Source organism: Molothrus aeneus, chromosome 1, assembly GCF_037042795.1.
Source record: "Molothrus aeneus isolate 106 chromosome 1, BPBGC_Maene_1.0, whole genome shotgun sequence".
Taxonomy (NCBI): domain Eukaryota; kingdom Metazoa; phylum Chordata; class Aves; order Passeriformes; family Icteridae; genus Molothrus; species Molothrus aeneus.
Window position 1 is genome coordinate 81,794,503 of NC_089646.1, and position 17,876 is coordinate 81,812,378.

General features: G+C 36.6%; 1 long non-coding RNA gene across 1 annotated transcript; it reads left to right on the forward strand.

The window, feature by feature from the left end:
• The first annotated feature begins 1,181 nt into the window (after positions 1 to 1,181).
• On the forward strand, positions 1,182 to 17,609 carry LOC136553957 (uncharacterized). The gene is made up of 3 exons (XR_010783258.1): positions 1,182 to 1,231; positions 13,226 to 13,303; positions 17,566 to 17,609. It is a non-coding gene; the product is annotated as an uncharacterized lncRNA (long non-coding RNA).
• Positions 17,610 to 17,876: the final 267 nt, after the last annotated feature.

Below are 17,876 nucleotides of genomic sequence, written 5' to 3' on the forward strand. Positions count from 1 at the left end.
GAAAAAAAAAAATTTGTTTTGAACACCAGCAATATTTCCTGCTGAACTGCAAAATAACCCAGACTATAATCTGTAGTAGATGTTACAGTAGATTCATTTTCATCATACAAGATTTTCTGACTTAAGGCAGTTACTCAGACAACTGATGAACTAAACTTACATATTCCTTTTGACTTTATCTGTCTTATTTAGGGTCCTTTCATGTGAGTTTTATACATAATGTCTGAGAGGGACTGACTGACACGAAATAGGCTTCTCTTGGTTGACCGCAAACTGTGCTGCTACACCACAAAACAGAAGCCAGGTCACAATTTGAGTGAAATATGCTTCATTGACTTAGATGGAAAAGACTTGCCCCTCTCAGAGGTCACATCAGTCTCCAAATTGTCTTTTATTATAGCTGGGAATTCAGTAGCAAATGCTTTGTCTCTTTTCTAATGATAAAAAACCTGTTGGTACACCTTACTGTTTTTTCTGCTTTTTCACTTACAATTTCCCCCCAAACATGGAAAAGAAGTTAATTAACTGTGAGTCACATTTCTGCGTGGCTTTTCTGAAAAGCAGTGTTTAAGATCCTGTCTGACGCTTTCTGTTTCTCCACATGGTTAGGGGACTTCTTGGTATAGTGCTAGGTTAAAGCTACACTTTGTGCTCTGCCAAGGCTGTTTTAATGGGATATTGTCCATATGTACTATACATGGGGTCTAACAGAAGAGCTCAGAGCAGCCTGGCTTACTTTTTACTTTATATGATTAACATTTTAAGCAGATTTAGTGCTGCTAGGTTCTGTGGGAAAAATCCCATTGCACTCTGACAAGTGTTTCATAGCTGTTTGTGCTGACATCCAGCACTAATTGGTTTTTGGCACTTTGGAGGACATTTGAATTCAACCATCCACTCTGTAGATTTGTCTGGGAGAGTACTCTGGGGCACCACACAGGCTACACACAGATAGCCCCTAATTAGCCTCTCTGGAGGTACTTTCCCACAGGTACCAGCTGAGCAAGATGCTGTCTGTGTAAGCAGGATGCCTCTGGCTGATTTAAAGTGCTTTTGCTGAATACAGAGAGTGTCTCAGAACTTACTTTTGCTTCAGAGCGGGACCTCTGCTAATGAATACGTTAAAAAAACACAACAACTTTATTTGTTAAAGAAAAGCCTAGCTGAAATCTTCTTGGTGCTTTAAAGGCAGGACTTTTCAGGTTGACTTCAGATCACCTAAACCTGCCAGGTAAGTAATATTCTATGTCTTTACTCAATGCCACAGAAGGAGAAAGAGAATGCCAGTTAAAGGAAGAGACACTGGTGTGGCTATGTGCATGTGGGAGGTGTTACTCATGATGAACACAAGAGGAATTTTACATTTAACTTTCCAATATTAAAGTACTACTTTTGAGATTCGTGTGCCTAGGTCTAGAGCAACAAAGAGCTTACAGGTACCACAGGGGGCTGTTCAGGGCACCTACAAGAGGTTCCTCCACTAATTTGCCTTTTAGGCTGTCATATTGCGTGCTGCATGCAGACATCCTGGGAAGACTATTCTACAAAGGTGTCTTATATGAACCTGTGTAAAGATTTATTTCTCAACTCTTCCCACCCCATGTCAATGCCAAGACAAAGAATTCAAGGTAATGAACATGACTTTGCAATTCCTAGAGATGAGAGGTTATTCATAGAACAGGAAGAGGGTAAGAGCTCTGGGATTAAATCTGTGCCTTCTGGCTGATGTGCCATATCAAGGGAGATAGCTGAAGTAGGAAGTAAAGCTAAGAGTAAATGAGGGGGCTAATGCTCTTATGTCACCAGCCTGCCTACTGAAAAATAAAGTCAAGCCTTTGGTTGGGCCGATGGTGGTTGCTCAGGGTGGTTTGGGTCAGCTGTGCACCAGGTATTTGGCTCGAGGACAAACTGGGGCACAGATGGGAGCAAAATCTTTGCATGCAAAATGTTCCACTTGTAACTAAGCCAACTTGGACTGCTTTTCACTGGGGAAGAGACAGAGTGCTTATAGGGTAGCCAAGAGTGGAGGCCAGAAACTTCAGCATTGTCCTGCTGACTGTCCAGATTTTCAGTGATGTAATGGCACAAATCTTCTCTTAGGAGTTAGCTCTTTTGCTGCTTGTTCTTCTGTTTCCATCCTCTGTGTAGCATGAAGCATATGTTGTGGGAATAGAAACAAGAAGCAAGTCTGTTTTCTTCATTTTAGATGCTATTTCCGGTTCTCTTCAGGGGAATGCAGCTGCAGATGTAGGTGTACTCAGTAAGGGGCGTGAAGAAATGAAAGTTTCCCATGTTGCAAGTGATGGAGAGCTCTTGTTTCCCCCAAACTCTGTAGATAATGAAGCAATAGCAATATGAGGAACAGAGAAAGAGCTTCTGCTTTGTTCTGTTTAGCTAGAAGATTGTGTAAGCAAAATCAGGCTGCCACTACTGCTCACAAGAAGTCAGAGGCCAAAGGCTCAAGAGGTACAAACCATCAGGGAAACCAAACAATGAAGTAGGTGACAAAGTAAATTGCATTATAATTATTCAAGTTGTTTTGGAAAAACAAAAAAAAAATTGGAAAAAAGGGCCTTTGTTAATAATTACTTTCCTTCTTCAGAGAGGCTGCTGGAGAACCTTCAGCAGACTAAATAAACATGCCAGGAAAACCAGCTGAACAAAATATTTTCATTCCATACGTGTCAATCTACTTAAACTCAGCAGAGAAAACATAAATCCTAATGAAAACAAAGTATGGAAAATTCTACTTCAGACTAATTGTGCTGCATTTGCAACAGCTGTAATGTGGCTACCACAGAAAATTATTTACTTCCATTCTCTGAGCTGAACTTCTTTTTCATTCTCAGGTTTACCTTAAAGAATATGGATGTAATTTTCTTATTCTGAATGCAGATATTGCCACTGAAGTACCTCCAAATTCACTCAATCCACTGGGCACTGGAACAGCTGTTTACAAAGCAGTCTGTATCATCCAAAACCTCATGAGACAAGCAGGAAAATTTGGTTTCTATTCACTGCTGGAAAGAAGGCATGGTTGCAAAATGTGGAAGAAAATGCCCTTTAATATAAGCCATTTCTTCTCAGAACAATATGACTTTGTTCAGAGTTAAGTGTTTCAAAGGAAAACTAAGAACCCTGGTAAAGTTACTTGTGAATAGTACATTTTGCCCTTCTTTCCTTTTCAAGGTTTGTGGAGGACAAATTCTCCTCTTTCCAAGTGGGAAGGATGACTCAGAAGGAAGGGTGTCCACTTAGAATCTGACACATCTGGGTCATGTTCCTTACTGTGCTGCAGATTTACTGCAGGAGTTTACATACGGCATCCAGATCCAACTTGAAACTAATGTCAAAATGCAGCCCTGAGGCATCACTAACATTCATAAAGTCCTTGCAGAGTTTTAAGCTCTGGTAGCTTTTGCCTGTGCATAGGTGATATTCTCAAGTGGTGATTAGCATGTTGAAAGGATATGTTACCTACAGAAAGGAGCAGCTGCAGAACAAAACTTTCTGGGATGGCTATGTGTTTTTTTAAATGTAATAAAACAATGTTTGCAGTATCATTCTGGGCTTAGATCACCACTGTGCCTTATTAAAAGTAAAAAAGTTGACCTATATCTCCTATAAATTGAGAGATGAACACCAGGTTCTTGAATGTCTTCCAGTTTGTTGCTAACGGTCCATTATTGGAGCTGTTCTGTTTGTTCATTTTTTCTCTAAATAATTAAAATATTAATTATGTCTAAGAATGAAGAAAGAAATCAAGAAGCTGAGTCTCTAAGCTACTTGGCAGGCAAGAAAATTGAAATTAAAGTCTCATTTTATTCTGTGTACTTTCCAGCTGGCTGTTCTATACACCTTCACAGAATTACAGGATTATTGAGGTTGGGAAGGACCTCTGGAGACAAGGAAGACAGAGGATCTTTGAAACGATAGATTTTACTCTCAGGCTATAGCTAAACTGCAGAAAATGCAGACCTCCCAACTCCTGTACCATTTTGTGCAACATACCTGCATTCTGATTCAATGTTAGGGTGAGCTTTAGGTGTATACTTTTTTCATCCTCACTTCCCCTCCCCTGCTGTCATTTACACAGGAAGAACTTCTCAGAATAACACAGGCTGAAATGACCCTGGGTCTTCATTTGTGAAGTGAGGAAAGTGCAACATTACCAAATAGAAGGATTTAGCCCTTATGAAAGTGTCAGAGGAACAATCATTTCTGCTCAATTAATTTCTTTCACTTCGTAGTAAGTAGTATGTAAAAAATTTATTTTAATCTTTGAGCCTCCCATGTTTCATACCATGGAGGTTTTCTGTAAGTCTGGCTCGCATGTGTTCTGCTTTTCATCTCATTTCCACACTTTGGTGCCACTGTATGTACAATCACTAGGAAATGAGGGAGAGCTGCAAGGGGGGAATTTGTCTTATTCTTGTTGTTGAGGAGGATTTCCTGTGAGACTGCGATCTGCAGCACAGGCACAGCCCTTCCCAGAGCAAGGAGAGTTGACATGACCCTGCCTCTTCCAGCGTCACTGGAACACAAACAGGACTGAGCTTCCTTCTTCCAAGGATAATCTCTTTTCTTCCAAATATAGGCTGATGATAGCTTCATATATGATACATTGTAAATCTACACATCACCGGCCAGAAAGAAGTCCCAGAAGGGAATTCTTTTTGTGGGAAAAGAGTGAAAGAGCTGTGCTCTTTCTCAGGGGAGAGAAAAACATTTCATGCTGAGCTAAAGTCTTGCATTTGTTATTTTTAGTCAAGCTAATAAATGTTTTGTGTTGGCAAAGATAAAAGCAAGGACATGAGAAAAGAAATACATGAACAAAAAACCCATGTCATGTTGAGGGAACAAATAGGTAGAGTATAGAGAGGCTCTAGGGGAGTAAAAAACCAAACATTTTCTTACATTTTATGGGAATATTCTTTTTGTGGATTTTATTCCAGTACTGAGCAAAACTGAAAATAAGCCACTATTTGTTTATGAGAAAGGGCTAGCACTTCTTCCAGTTCTGGCAGAAAGCACATTTTCTGTCTGTTACAAGATTCAGACTAAATACGGTTTTGATTTAAAAAAATAGTGATGGAAGAGGGAAGAAGGAAGGAATATGACCACCAGTAATACTTGCTGCACTAATAGTGCAATGAAAGGGAGGTTGCCAAAAGATTCAGCAAATCTTGGTGTCCAAAGAAATCATAAGGAAGGGCTGCAGAGGAAAAACCATCTGCTAGGAAGGCTGATGGGAAAACTTCTACCTCAGCATAAGGTGCATGGAAAAAAGTGTTTGCTTGCTGAATCAGTTCAATGAGAAAAAACAAAAGGTGAATATATGCCTATAGGAGGGAAAGGAGCTTTGCATTATGGTCACTGAGAAAACAAATGTTTGTCAGGTATGCATGCCAGAAAAACCTGAAGGCTTGTCCAGTGAGGCAGCTCTAATGAGATCACCTGATACATTTCACAAATCACATCCAAGAAACAGCTAAATTTTAGAGTCAGTCACTGAAAAAAACATGTAAAAGATTGATTCAATCTAAAGTAATTCTTTAAAGTGGGCAATCTATAGTGTGTGAGGACATTCCACGAATGGAGACAGTCTTCAACAGAACAATTGATTACTCAAGTAAATTTCTGGTCTTCAGGGTTAAAAACTTACAAGGACATTTAAATCCTTTATTTGATAAAGAAAAATAGTATCTTTAGTGAATTATAAAAAGGAAGAATGATATAAAACTTCATAATTTTAATTTATAACAATAACACAACTATGGATTATTAATGTAAGCAAGATATTTTTTGCTTTTTTACAAAGTCAAACATATGAAAATGGAAGGTTTACAGGCCAGAATAATATGAAATTGTTTGAAAAAAAACTTAAAGACCCAAAGACTAAAAGTCATATTTCAGAAGGTTCCCTAAGTGCCATTCTACGTTCAGAACTATTTAGATTTTTCCATGTTACAATCTACATTGACCTCGGGGGATAATTATGGGGAGACTTTCCAAAGTTGAAAAGATTACTAATGCTTGGAAAGATAGAAATAAATCAAATAATTAGGATGATACTCAACAAAAATAAACATTACTTCTCCAAACAGGATATATGGCAATTACAAATGAAATTATTTCATCAATCAGATACTTCCTGTTGCACCACTGGCTAGAATTGCTTATGAAGTTGTGATTGCAAATGTATAACATATGATGACCTAGTGCTTGTAATCTTGTTCCAGGCAAAATTCACTCACTAATTTAATCATGCAAATTAGGTTTGTGAAAGAACTGACTCTGCAGTCCAGATTATGAATATTCTTTTTATTACCAGCTGATAGAAAAGGAGTTAAAATTGTAACAGGCGGGAAAATTTCCTGTAAAATCCAACATACATGCAATCTAGTGAGTGGAATATGGGAGGCCAAGGAAGTATATATGATGGGAAGAGTAGGGATTTCTTCATGGTTTTTCATGAGGTGAACCATTTTAGTTTTTTGTTTGCAAAGAGTAGAACAGAAACATGCAAAATTGAGAGCATTGTTTATGATTTTAATTTGATCAGTAAAATATTGTAACTCATAATCATGTCTTGCATCCCACCTGTCCCCCAAGCATTCATTTAATTAAATCTTGTTGAAAGTTGAGTGGAATTTCATCCTACTTCACTCAAAAGAAAGATCTAACCCCAGGTTGGAGGTACCATAAACTAGAGAGCGAACTGTTGTAAAGGTAATTAATATTTGTCAAAGGCAAAGACCATAAAATATTTATTACTTGGATGTCACTTGCTTTCTTCCTCCAGCAGTTCAGAGCCCATGTAGTTAAGCACCAGCAGAATGATGGATACACGTGCCACTCTCAGCATTTATAGCCAGGCAGTGATTGATTAGGCATGAGAAAGGAAAGGAGAAGATGAGTCTCACACCCAGACAAAACCATTCAATTTAGTAAGGAAGCAATGAGAGTAAGAAGAAATTCAGTGGGTCAAAGTAGGTTTTTGATTAAATTCACAAAACCAAAAGGTTGTCTGTCTATGTTTGAGTTAAAGAGCAAAGTCCCTACTTTTTCTAAAAAGTTCAGAATTAGAGGAAAGGCATCTCTGTGTTGAGGGTGATGGGAAGAATTAGTAAATGAATTGCTTCTCAAAGACAATCAGATACAAAAAAAAAGAAGAAAAAAGGGAAAGTTTATGTAACTTTTTATTTATATGATGAAATGATAAGAATTAGTTTTTGCATGCTATAAAGACATTCTTTAGAATATTCTTTTTTTTCCCTCCTATTCCCTCTGAATTAATCATGAGCAACTGGAAAACCAGTAAATTTATGACTTCAGATGAAATGCAGGTGTTTCCTTGAGGGAGAAACAATTATTAAACTACAGCCTAGTTTTTAATATACTAGGGACTAGAAAAAAATAACACTATTAAAAACTTTATTTTCTATTTTTTAACACTTTAATGAATTACAATTAATTCTAATACCTGGAATAGCAGCTGTGAGGAAAAAAAATAGTGTCTATTAGAGACTTGAACTGTCTGCTCTGTTTACGAAAAACCTGAGATAGCTCCCCAGCCAGTTCTTAGTTAACCACAGAAACTTTTCTAACTGAGCCAGGAATTACTAAATTGACACTAAAGATATATAAAGTGTATAGTAAAATAGTATAGTCCTTTTACCACCCAGAAACTGCACTTAAAATAATTAATAGTTTACTTTGGAAAGGTCCTCTAGAGGCCATCTGATCCAAACTACACTCAAAGCAAGACTAGCTTTGAAGGTTAGTCCAAATTTAAATTCAGATTATGTTACTTGGAACCTTGGCTGTAAAGCTGTTGATTTCAGCTCTGGTTTATTCATTCCAAAAAGCACAACACCCATCATTAATATCCTGAAGAAGTGTTAATAGAGATTTAAAGTCTCTTAAGTGTTACTTTTAACTCTATCCTTCAGATACAACAAAATTATGGAAGATCATGAGGGAACAAATCTGTTGCTGAAATAATCACCTGCAATGAGTCTGCTTAAATCCTTCAATCATGCAGGATTGAAGTGGGCATTGCGTCCATCCTGGTGGAGGACACATCGCAACAATACCGTGTAGCCTAGCTGCTCTAAAGGGAATTGTGAATTGCGTATCCCCATCCTCTCCTCTAAAATTCTGTGTATTAATGTCAAACCTAAACTAGCTGAACCCCTTGTCACCTCCTGTAGGCCAGCTGCAGTCACCCTTCAGCATGCTCCAGACCATGCAGGGAAAGGCAGTTGCCATGCTCACAGCACTCCATGTGTTTGTCCCCCAGAGATGCTGACATGCCTCTCTGGAGTGGGATGGCCAGTCTTTACTCTAGAAGCAGCTTCTTTTAGAGCATTTATCAACATTTTAATTTAGGCAAAGAGCATTGACTACCTCCTTGATCTTCTGTGCCTATCCATGGAGTAGATTTTGTGTCTCAGCCATATTGCCAATAGTTAGGTCTCTTTAGATATAACCAATTGCATTGCTCTAAAATCTCTCTGTAGTATATCCTGTGTCATTTGAATGGCTTCTACCTCCTTATTAATTGAAATTACTCCTCTCATTTAAAATTACTGGACCGATATTTAGCTTCCTTTATAATTTTCAAGCATAATATATATGCTTTATAATTTTCAAGTATAATAAGGTTGTTATCTTTAAAAGAGTCCAAAAACCTGTGTGCATATATTTCTGTATGCTGCAATCTAAACAAGCTGTCTGCTCTCACTGGATATTCATAAAACAGGAGCTTAGCAGTAGTGTTGTCCCAGATAATCTAAGGAGATCCAGCAAACCTTTGCTACAGCTGTAAGATAACCTCTGGTTTGTTCTTTACTGACTGTCCTTTCCTAAGTACTGCTTGTGGTATTAATTCCAAATGCTACTGATTTTTATCTCATATCTAACAGGGCACAAAGCCCAGTACCTCTCAGATTGTATCTTCAGCTCTTAGCTGGTTATATTCTATGACTTGTATTAATTTGAAGGAAAAGAAGCTAACAGCAGCATTGTTTTTATATAAAAAAATAGTATGTATCTTAAAATTCTATTCAATTTCATGGAAAGAAAATACGTGATCTGAAAAAATATTTATTTATTTATTTATTTTCTACAGCAGTCTTGGTGAAAACAGAGTCAAACTGTGTTCTGTGAGATGATGAACAGCAATAGCTCAGAGTCCAATCATCTCCAATAATTTACACCTATGGAACAGGACAAGTACTGATGGCTACACAGGAAAGTACACTCTTAATGGACAAAGCTCTTGATAAATACAGTATTTTGTTACATACAAATTTCCATATTACTTCAGAGAATTAGTAGTGTGCTGGAAATGGATGAAATAATAATTAAAGAGAAATAAGCAATGCTGAGACTTTTGTTAAAGTGGAATAGCTATTTATGTACTTTGTTCAAGCCTTATTACACCTTAACACTACTGAAAAAAAATATGTAAGCTGCTGATCTCAGATGGTGCAAAGTATGTCATAGTGGCAGCATTACCTTCTTGTAGGGAATTCTGGAGGAAAAATGTGAATGAGTGATGCAGCTGTAGTTTGCATTGATATCCAAAGCAGAGTGGCACAAAACCACCAGAAAGAACAGAAAAGTAATTTACAGCCTCTGATTACAGATGAACTTTGTAGAAATGAAAAAGCCTGTAACAGAAAACAGTTTTCAAAGCACTGATACAAATAAGGTAAGAGTTCAAAGAAAGAGTAAGAAACAGTCTAGACCACATTTTTGGTGCCAGTTTTGCAAGAAATATCCTGCCTCACATTTTAAGCAGGGCTGCTTTCTGCCACTGGATTTAACCAGAACCATCTTGTAGGTAACATCAACTTCTGAGCTGGAAGTTCAGCCTACTACTGGAAAAAGACCTCAGCCGGGGCTTGTACAACGGACCACTTATAGCTCTGGGCTCCTGACACAAAGGGTTGGGTGCTTCCAGCTTCCTGCCACCTCTGCCTAAGCCCAGCAGTCCCTTTAGCCCAGGCTGGAGTCAAGGCTGGGTGGCCCAACCAGCCAGGGCAGGAACTCCTGAGGATAGAGAACAGGAGCAGCGCCATGTAAGCCCCAGCTCTCTGCACAGCAACCACAGCATTTTTTTAGAAGAGGAGAAGCTGAGGCAATTCAGGAAGCATTGTAATATTTCAGATGATTTTTACATTCTCTGTAGGATGAGGTGCTCTTGAAAAGAGAAGATATTAGTGTTCACACAGCTCTAGAGGAGCTGGGAATATTTCATCTGCTTGGACAGAATCTCTAAACACATTTGGTTCTGAATATTCAAATTTCTTTAGCAGTGTTTTTGAATGTATTAATTAACTCTCACACAAATACTTATAAAATAATAAATTACCTAAGTGAAATAATTTGTAAATATCTTTTTCATGGTTTTCTTGGCTATATCATATCCATGTTAATATCCATAATTTTCATCTGCAATGCCAGTTGCTTTGGCTGTTTCTGTGTCAAATAATTTGTCTTTCTCTTTCTATCACATAAACTACATGAGCATTTTTGAAATTGCTGTCCCATTTATTCCTTGATGGGCTATAATAGTCCTAATCAATATTGTGTTGGAGTCCATTTGGCCCACAGTACTGTCATTTTTGCAGCAAATGGGAGTCATTTGCTGTCTTGCTGTCTCATACAAAAATAAAAAAGAGATTTATACTTTTTTATACTTGCAGTTAACTCTTCTTGTTCTTTGTAAAGAAAGGAAATAAGAAAAAGCAGGGGTTTTTTTTCACCTTTTTTTTCCTACTAGAAATCAGCAATATGTTTTCTGCAAATATGTTGAATGGGAAGACAAAAGCTGAAGAACATCCTACCTGCTGGACACCTTAAAAAAATTTGTCACTGACCATCTTCCATCATTTAAGGGCTAGTGCTCATAGCTGTGAAGGAGTCTTTTCTGCTGTGTTCATTTTACACCCCTGGATATCATGCTGGGCTTCACATAAATTTACCTGGATCTCAGCTTTAATATCAATTGATTTGTTATAGACCCACCAGCTAGAATGCAGAAAAGAATTTCCTATACTTTTTTAAAGTGTTTCCATTTCCAATCTTATTTCATACCAAATGCAATCAACAAAAATTTTGCTTTTTAAAAATAAAAAACTATAAATGCCAAAATAAATTTTCCCAGAACCATCCATATTCTCCTGAACACTCATGGTATACCTCTGGACTCAATGCCAGATGGAGAGCAGAATGTTCAGAAATCTAGGTTTTGCAGAATTTTTCTGAACAACTGTATTTAAAGATAAAAACACAAAGGAGGAAATATTAAACTAGAGCCTCCAGCTCTAGCTTCTTTCTTCTGTTTCTCTTTCTGCATCACTCTGAAATATTCCTTCAGTTTGAGTATTCTCAAGGGCGGAGAGTCCCAGCTTCTGCAGAATCACAGAGACCTGTTCATTTTGAGCTTGTTAATTTTGCAATTACAATGGAATATATGTCTGTCTTTTCCTCTCTTCTACTTTTATCAAAATTTTCTGTCTGGCTCTATGGTGCCTGTGAATCTTTTCAAGGCTTTTTCTGTGGTTTGTATGACTTAAGGACTTTTCCACCACCCGCATCTTTCTTCCTCTGCAGAAAGCCTTCATTAAATATCTACCAGCTCAGTTGGTCACCTTTAAAACTTGTTTGTACAGACAAACAGATTAACTGGCCCATTTTTCCCCAGTGCACTGGAAACATAAATGGTTTCTTCACTACAACCCTGTATTCTGTCTCCTTACAAATGATATCATACTATTAACTTTCTAACATCAAATAGCTACTCTGAAAGTTCTCAGTCACTAAAATGCCCTCAGTATTTCATTATCTCTGCTTTTCATTAAGTTCTTCTTCTGGTTTGGACAGATCTGTATTCCATCTTAAAAATTATTTCCTTTCCTGTTTTCCTTTCTCAGCCTTTCCCTACTTTGGTATGTCATATAATCTTTATCAAAATTAATCTCCACAGAAAACAAAGGCATTTAAAAGACAATTTTAAATGTTGTAAAATATGTAGCCATACCACATGATAAACTAAGTCTTAACGGATTTGAATACCAAATACCAAAAATTAGTTGTTAATTTTCTGCCTCTCCCTCCTTCCTTAGTTTTCAGAGAGATTTTTAGTGATCACATAAGAGTTTCTCAGAAGACACATTCCACATTCTTTGTTACGTGTCTTTAAACCTCATACACGTCTTAGATTTTTCTCATATCCCCACTGCAAAACAAATTATGTTTAAAGCAGAGCTTTGTCTCTTCCTGTGATTTACAAATTTCTTGTGACTCCATTGTGCAGGACTGCAGGCATTCTCTCAGCTGATTAGTTTTCATTGATTGTTTTGAAGCTTTTGCTTACCTGTAGGAACACAGTACTTCAGTGCACAGTCATCCAAAGGAAGGCAAAGTTACTCTTCATGTCCATAGGAAGGACTCTTCCATCAGCTGATATGGATGATCTTTTGGCTAAGTCTGTTATTGAAATCTGCTCGTATTAGAACTTCGGACTACTCTTTTCCTTTTTTTTTTTAAATTTTTTTATTTCTTTTTTATTTTTGGCTAGCCATATTATTGTGCCCCATTAAGAAGATACAAACTCTGTTAGGTCAACCTGTCTGGCATAAAGATGAAATTGTTAGGGGAAAATTCTTGTAGAACGAGACCTACTGAGGGAGGCAGTAAAATCACAGCACACCATGGGTGCTTGCAGTTCATACCAAGAGAGAACATATTAAAAGCAACAGGGAGTTTGCATATTCTTCTTCCTTAGCAGCATTTTTTTTAGTTCCACATTTTAAGTAATGGGTTTTATTCTACAGTTGCTCCTTCTTTTTACCCTCAAACCCACATTTCAGTGTGTCTGCACTCTGCAACCTAGTAAGCAAGTAGAACACGCTAAAAATTATGTTTGTTCATTTTAAAAGAAGCTTCTAGTTTGCCATAATTGTATGCTACACATTCATGAGCTGCATAAATGTGTATTCTGATCTGAAATCTTAACTCTCAGCAGAAAATTGCTTTAAAAATACTTAACTTGGACAGAAACTGATGAGTCTTGAGGACAGATAAGATCTGTTCCTGTGAACAATGCCCTTTTACTCATAAGAATTTTGGCCTAAAAGCATTCCAGTATCTTGGAAGTCTTGTGTGTGTTGTGACATCTGCATCTTTCATCTGTTTTATATTTTCAAAGGTTCCTGCTTCACATTGGCAAAAGGAGCTATTTTCACAAACCTTTTGAAACCAGACTGGCATGAAAGTCAAGAACTAGGTAAGTCAGGTCTTGGCTCATGTTTAATAGTTTTAAGATCAGAAGGAACTTGGCCTTCACAAACTTCATTTCAGAATGATTCATTATTTTTCTTCCTGCTTCTGCAAATAGCTAATGTCAATCAGTCAAATGCACACCTAAATGAAAAATATATCTGTCAAAAGAGAGACTGAATATTATGATTTTGTCTATTTGTCTTTGACTACTACTGTCGATGCAGGAGTCTTTCTCCAAATATTCTTCTGAAATGAAGCTTTTATCTTTTCTTGTCTTTTTGGACAGCCAGTGCTATTTTTTCCATTGAACAGAAACAGGGTAAACCAAGACTGTACTGAAAGTTCGTTACAGTTGGGTGTCAGCTGTTGGAAAGAATTCATGGGAATATATTCTGGTTTTTTGAGGGGCATTTCATGGGCCATAAAGGTTATTATTTCTGACTAAAAGAGGGAAAGAGAGATTTAGTGAAGGAAAGAATGGGAAAAGGTGCATGTTAAGAGCATCAGAGTAGAAGTCATAGTACCGTCAAATAAGGGAGTTGATAATTTTGAGAGATTTTTTGAGAGAGATTCCAAGAAGAGCTTCAACTAATTTATTTTGAGAGGAACTCATAGCAAAATCCCTAGATGCTTTTGTACCCAATCATTTCCTGAAAGAAAGATTTTCATAGTACAAATTTTCAAGAAAGGTTTTCAATCATTTACCCATAGCTGTTACACTTGCAGGCTATCTTTGTGCCCAAACATTGTCTGTACAATCTTTAGATGAACAAGAAAGCATCACTCAGAGATAAATTGGAGAAAATTGTTTTTCCATTAACTGATAATGTTGAACTGACAATTTTGATGGCTAAAGGATAAAACTAGGAATGAAAACAAGTGCTTTGTGCTATAGCAAAGAGCAAGTGAAAAGAAAGTGTCACTCTTCATTTGTTGAAAATCACCCATTTGTAACCAGACTGGATTTGCAAACACCAAGGATGTCAGTAGCTGAAGATTGAACACTTCTATGCTTTACCATCACTCCATATTTTCATAGATGGAGTCGGATCAGAGTAAAAGAATCACAGCAAGGACTAATGTAAGATAAAAAAGCTTTTTGAAGCTGCTCAGAGGTTTTAAGTCTTCAAAATAATCCTGCTAGGAGTGAGTGTGCAGAAAGCTGGCCAACAGTAGAATTCATTCTAAAATTCTGCCAGTGTGCCAAACAGAAAGAATGTGACTTTGTTGTGGCTTCCCATAACACCTCCAGCAAAGATTATCTGCCCCTTTCTAGGTCAGAGAGCCTCTTCATTATTTAAAATACTATAAACATTCTAACTTTTCATAATAAAGTATCCCTCATGTGGTGCCTGGCATTATTTTTTCTGAGTTTGAATGAAAATATGACAGCTGTATTAAATGACGAATGGCATAATATTTTGTCATTACCATACGTCGCAAGACTTTATTTTATGGTGTTCTATTTCATCAATTAAAGAAAACATTTGAAAGTAATCACAGGAAGATACTAAAGTTTGCATATTTGGATACAAATATGGGAGGGAGAGCAATTTCAAATGGTAAATATTAAGAGTATGAAAAAACATTTATATGCTTTCACAATTTAATTTTGTCATATATTTCAGTGCTGTTTTGGAGCACACTATGTGCAAGCAAAAACAATGAGCAGAAACTCACTGTTTGTATCTTATGGTTATGCATTAATACAATGAAAAATTATTGTTTCCTTCACTTTAAATTACAGTTCTCTGACAACTAGTAATTTTGTCCTGTTTTGTCAGATTTTCCCAATAGTACCTCTCTTTGCTACTCTATTAACATAAATTTTTTGACTGAGGTTTCCTCCCATTACTACCTGACTACTGACTAAGCTCAATCAGAAAGTGTCAAACATAATCCAACATTATTACCTACAAACAAATTGACTAGCACCACTTTCTATAAGACTCTTTTTTGGAATTTATCAAGGCTGTTCTTGTCCATCAGACTCAGAAAAACAATATTCCTATTCTCATTTATATTCTATGTGCACTGTGGAGTTTGGCATCATAAATGAAAACTTCTCAAAGCATATTTAAATCAAAGGTAGCTTTCTACCATTGCTGTAGTTAAATTCCACTCATTCCTTCTTTTTTCTTGACAGCCTAGGAATGCTGAGAAATTACATTACTTTTCTTCAAACTATTAAAATGCAATTTGCCAGATATCATGTTTTATAATACCCAATGCAATCTGTATTATTTCATTGTCAGGAAAGAAGGCATTTAAAGCACAGACCTTCAAACAACCAAGTCCAATGGGCCAAAGGGGAAAGAGAATTAAGTAGAAAGGGAACATAATTTGATATCTGAAATATTGACTGTGCATAAAAAGGTGTATAACTCTTGTCACATTCTCTGTGTTCCACTTGATTTCCAGCAGCCTGAGTTTTATGCTATTAAAAAAAAAAAAGGAGAAAACCAATATTTTCAGATTATGAATATTTCTGAAGTATTTCAAACAAGTCAGACAGAAAATGAAACATAAGGTGAAAAATATACTGGAAATGAGATGTGATTGGAGAGCAGTGTTTTTCACAGGGAAGAATTATAATCTTTAGGGAAGGGAGAAAGTTTGCTCATGAAAGTCTTGTACTTGAGGGAGTCTACAGGATTAATTAATATCTGTTGATCCCGTAGTCACAAAAGCATTGATGCTGGAAGTGACTTCTGGAGGTCAGCTGATCCAACCCCCTATTCAAGCCGGACTTCCAAGACTATGTTGAGTCAGATGGCTTTGGAGTATCTCCAAAGAGGGAGGTGATAAGTGTCCCATTTCCTCTGGTCCTGTCTCTGGGCACCACTGAAAAGAGCCTGGCTGCTTCTTCTTATCAACCTTCGTTCATGTGTTTATATACATGTATTTACATATATTTATAAGAACCCACCTTTGATGTCAGATAACACTCACTGTATCACTCATCCTATTTTCCTGTAAAGCAGGCAGCAAAGAAAGTAACCATCTTTACAATAAGTATTTAACAAGATAAATAAAAGAGTTTTTGGGAAAGGATCCATAAAAATACAGAAGCAAATGTTTTGGAATAGCTACTGAAGAAAGTTCAATGCAAACACAAAAGCAAAATGTAAGAAATTGGGGACAAATGATAGGTATTTGGAAAGGATGGTAAGTGATTCGCAGTAAATAATTAGCAGCAGTCAGACTACAATCAGAAAATGGCAGGAACACAGAATAATTGTTAAAAACAAAGCAGGAGCTAATTTCTGGTGTCTAATATTGTAAATCAATTGCTTAAACAAAGAAAAGTGTTCAAATTAAATAGCAGTTGCTTAATTGCAATGATATAAAGAGATGGTTTTTGGCAACAAATCAAAGCAGTAGGAAAATGAGAGTAGTAAAGGTAAACTGATAAATCCAGGTTATAGTAAACTTGATCAGGTAAAGTGGGATAGCAGGGAGAGAGATGACTATGCAAGTTCAGCAAACAGAATGAATAAGGTAGCTATGTGAATAAATGTGGATCTAAAGTAGTCAAAGCTGTGGTTTTAGAAATGCTTTTTTCTGTACTGCCTAGTGTTTTTCTAGTGGAGATGCTGATCTAAAATAAATTTAAGTCTATACATACTTAATATTAATTTTTGTAGGGCTACAGATCTACAGATTAGATTGAAAATTACTATTCTGAGGAAGGACTGGAAAGCTAAAATTGCAATTTTAAAATCCTTAGTTTCATTTTAGTAAATGAAAAAAATGTTCAATGCTTGAGACGAAGCATAAACCAATGACAAGAGTAGACATAGAAAGTAAAAGCAGTTTCTGGTAAAGTAAAAGCTGAAGAAATAAATGTGCAATAAATCAAAACTAGAGACAAACAAATGCAAAGGGAAATCAAACTAAGCCTAATGTCATAAAGCCTATTCTCATAGAAACAGTTTTTACAATTCTCTGCCCTTGTTCAAATAACCCGTTGGACATCAGCCATGCAAGGATGCTAGCCTATTTCAATGATGTGTCCAATTCCAACTCATTTTCTGTCCACAGGCATCAGTGGAGACAAATTAGTCAGCTGTGAGTATTCCTTGATTTCCACTGTAGGCTGGGTCTAAGTATAAGGATAGAGAAAAAGAAAGATGTTTGAAGCAATTGAAGAATTCTAGGTGGTGGATTCTCAAACTCTTACTTTAAGTTTCTGTATTTTCTTCTTTAAACTTCCTGTGTCACAACCTTTCATAAAATACTCAAGGTTTTGTTTTTAATATTTAGGTTAAGCATCAGTCCATGAAATGGATGAAGAAGAAACAGAATGGTAAGATAAAACCACTGACAAAATGTTACTTGGACAGGTGATATTTTCTACCTAATAAAATTAAAGTTAGGTATCTGGTTTTGGGTTACTTGGGGAAAGAAATGATTGACTTTAACTAAAGAGTAACAGATAACCAAGGCACCACATGCCAGCTTGCTTAAACTTTATTTTTGAATTTGGGAATCCTTTTCTGAACAGTGTAATACTTGGCTCTTAAAAGAACTAAGTATTTTGCTGTACCTTTTTTGAAGATTTAAGTGTAGACTGA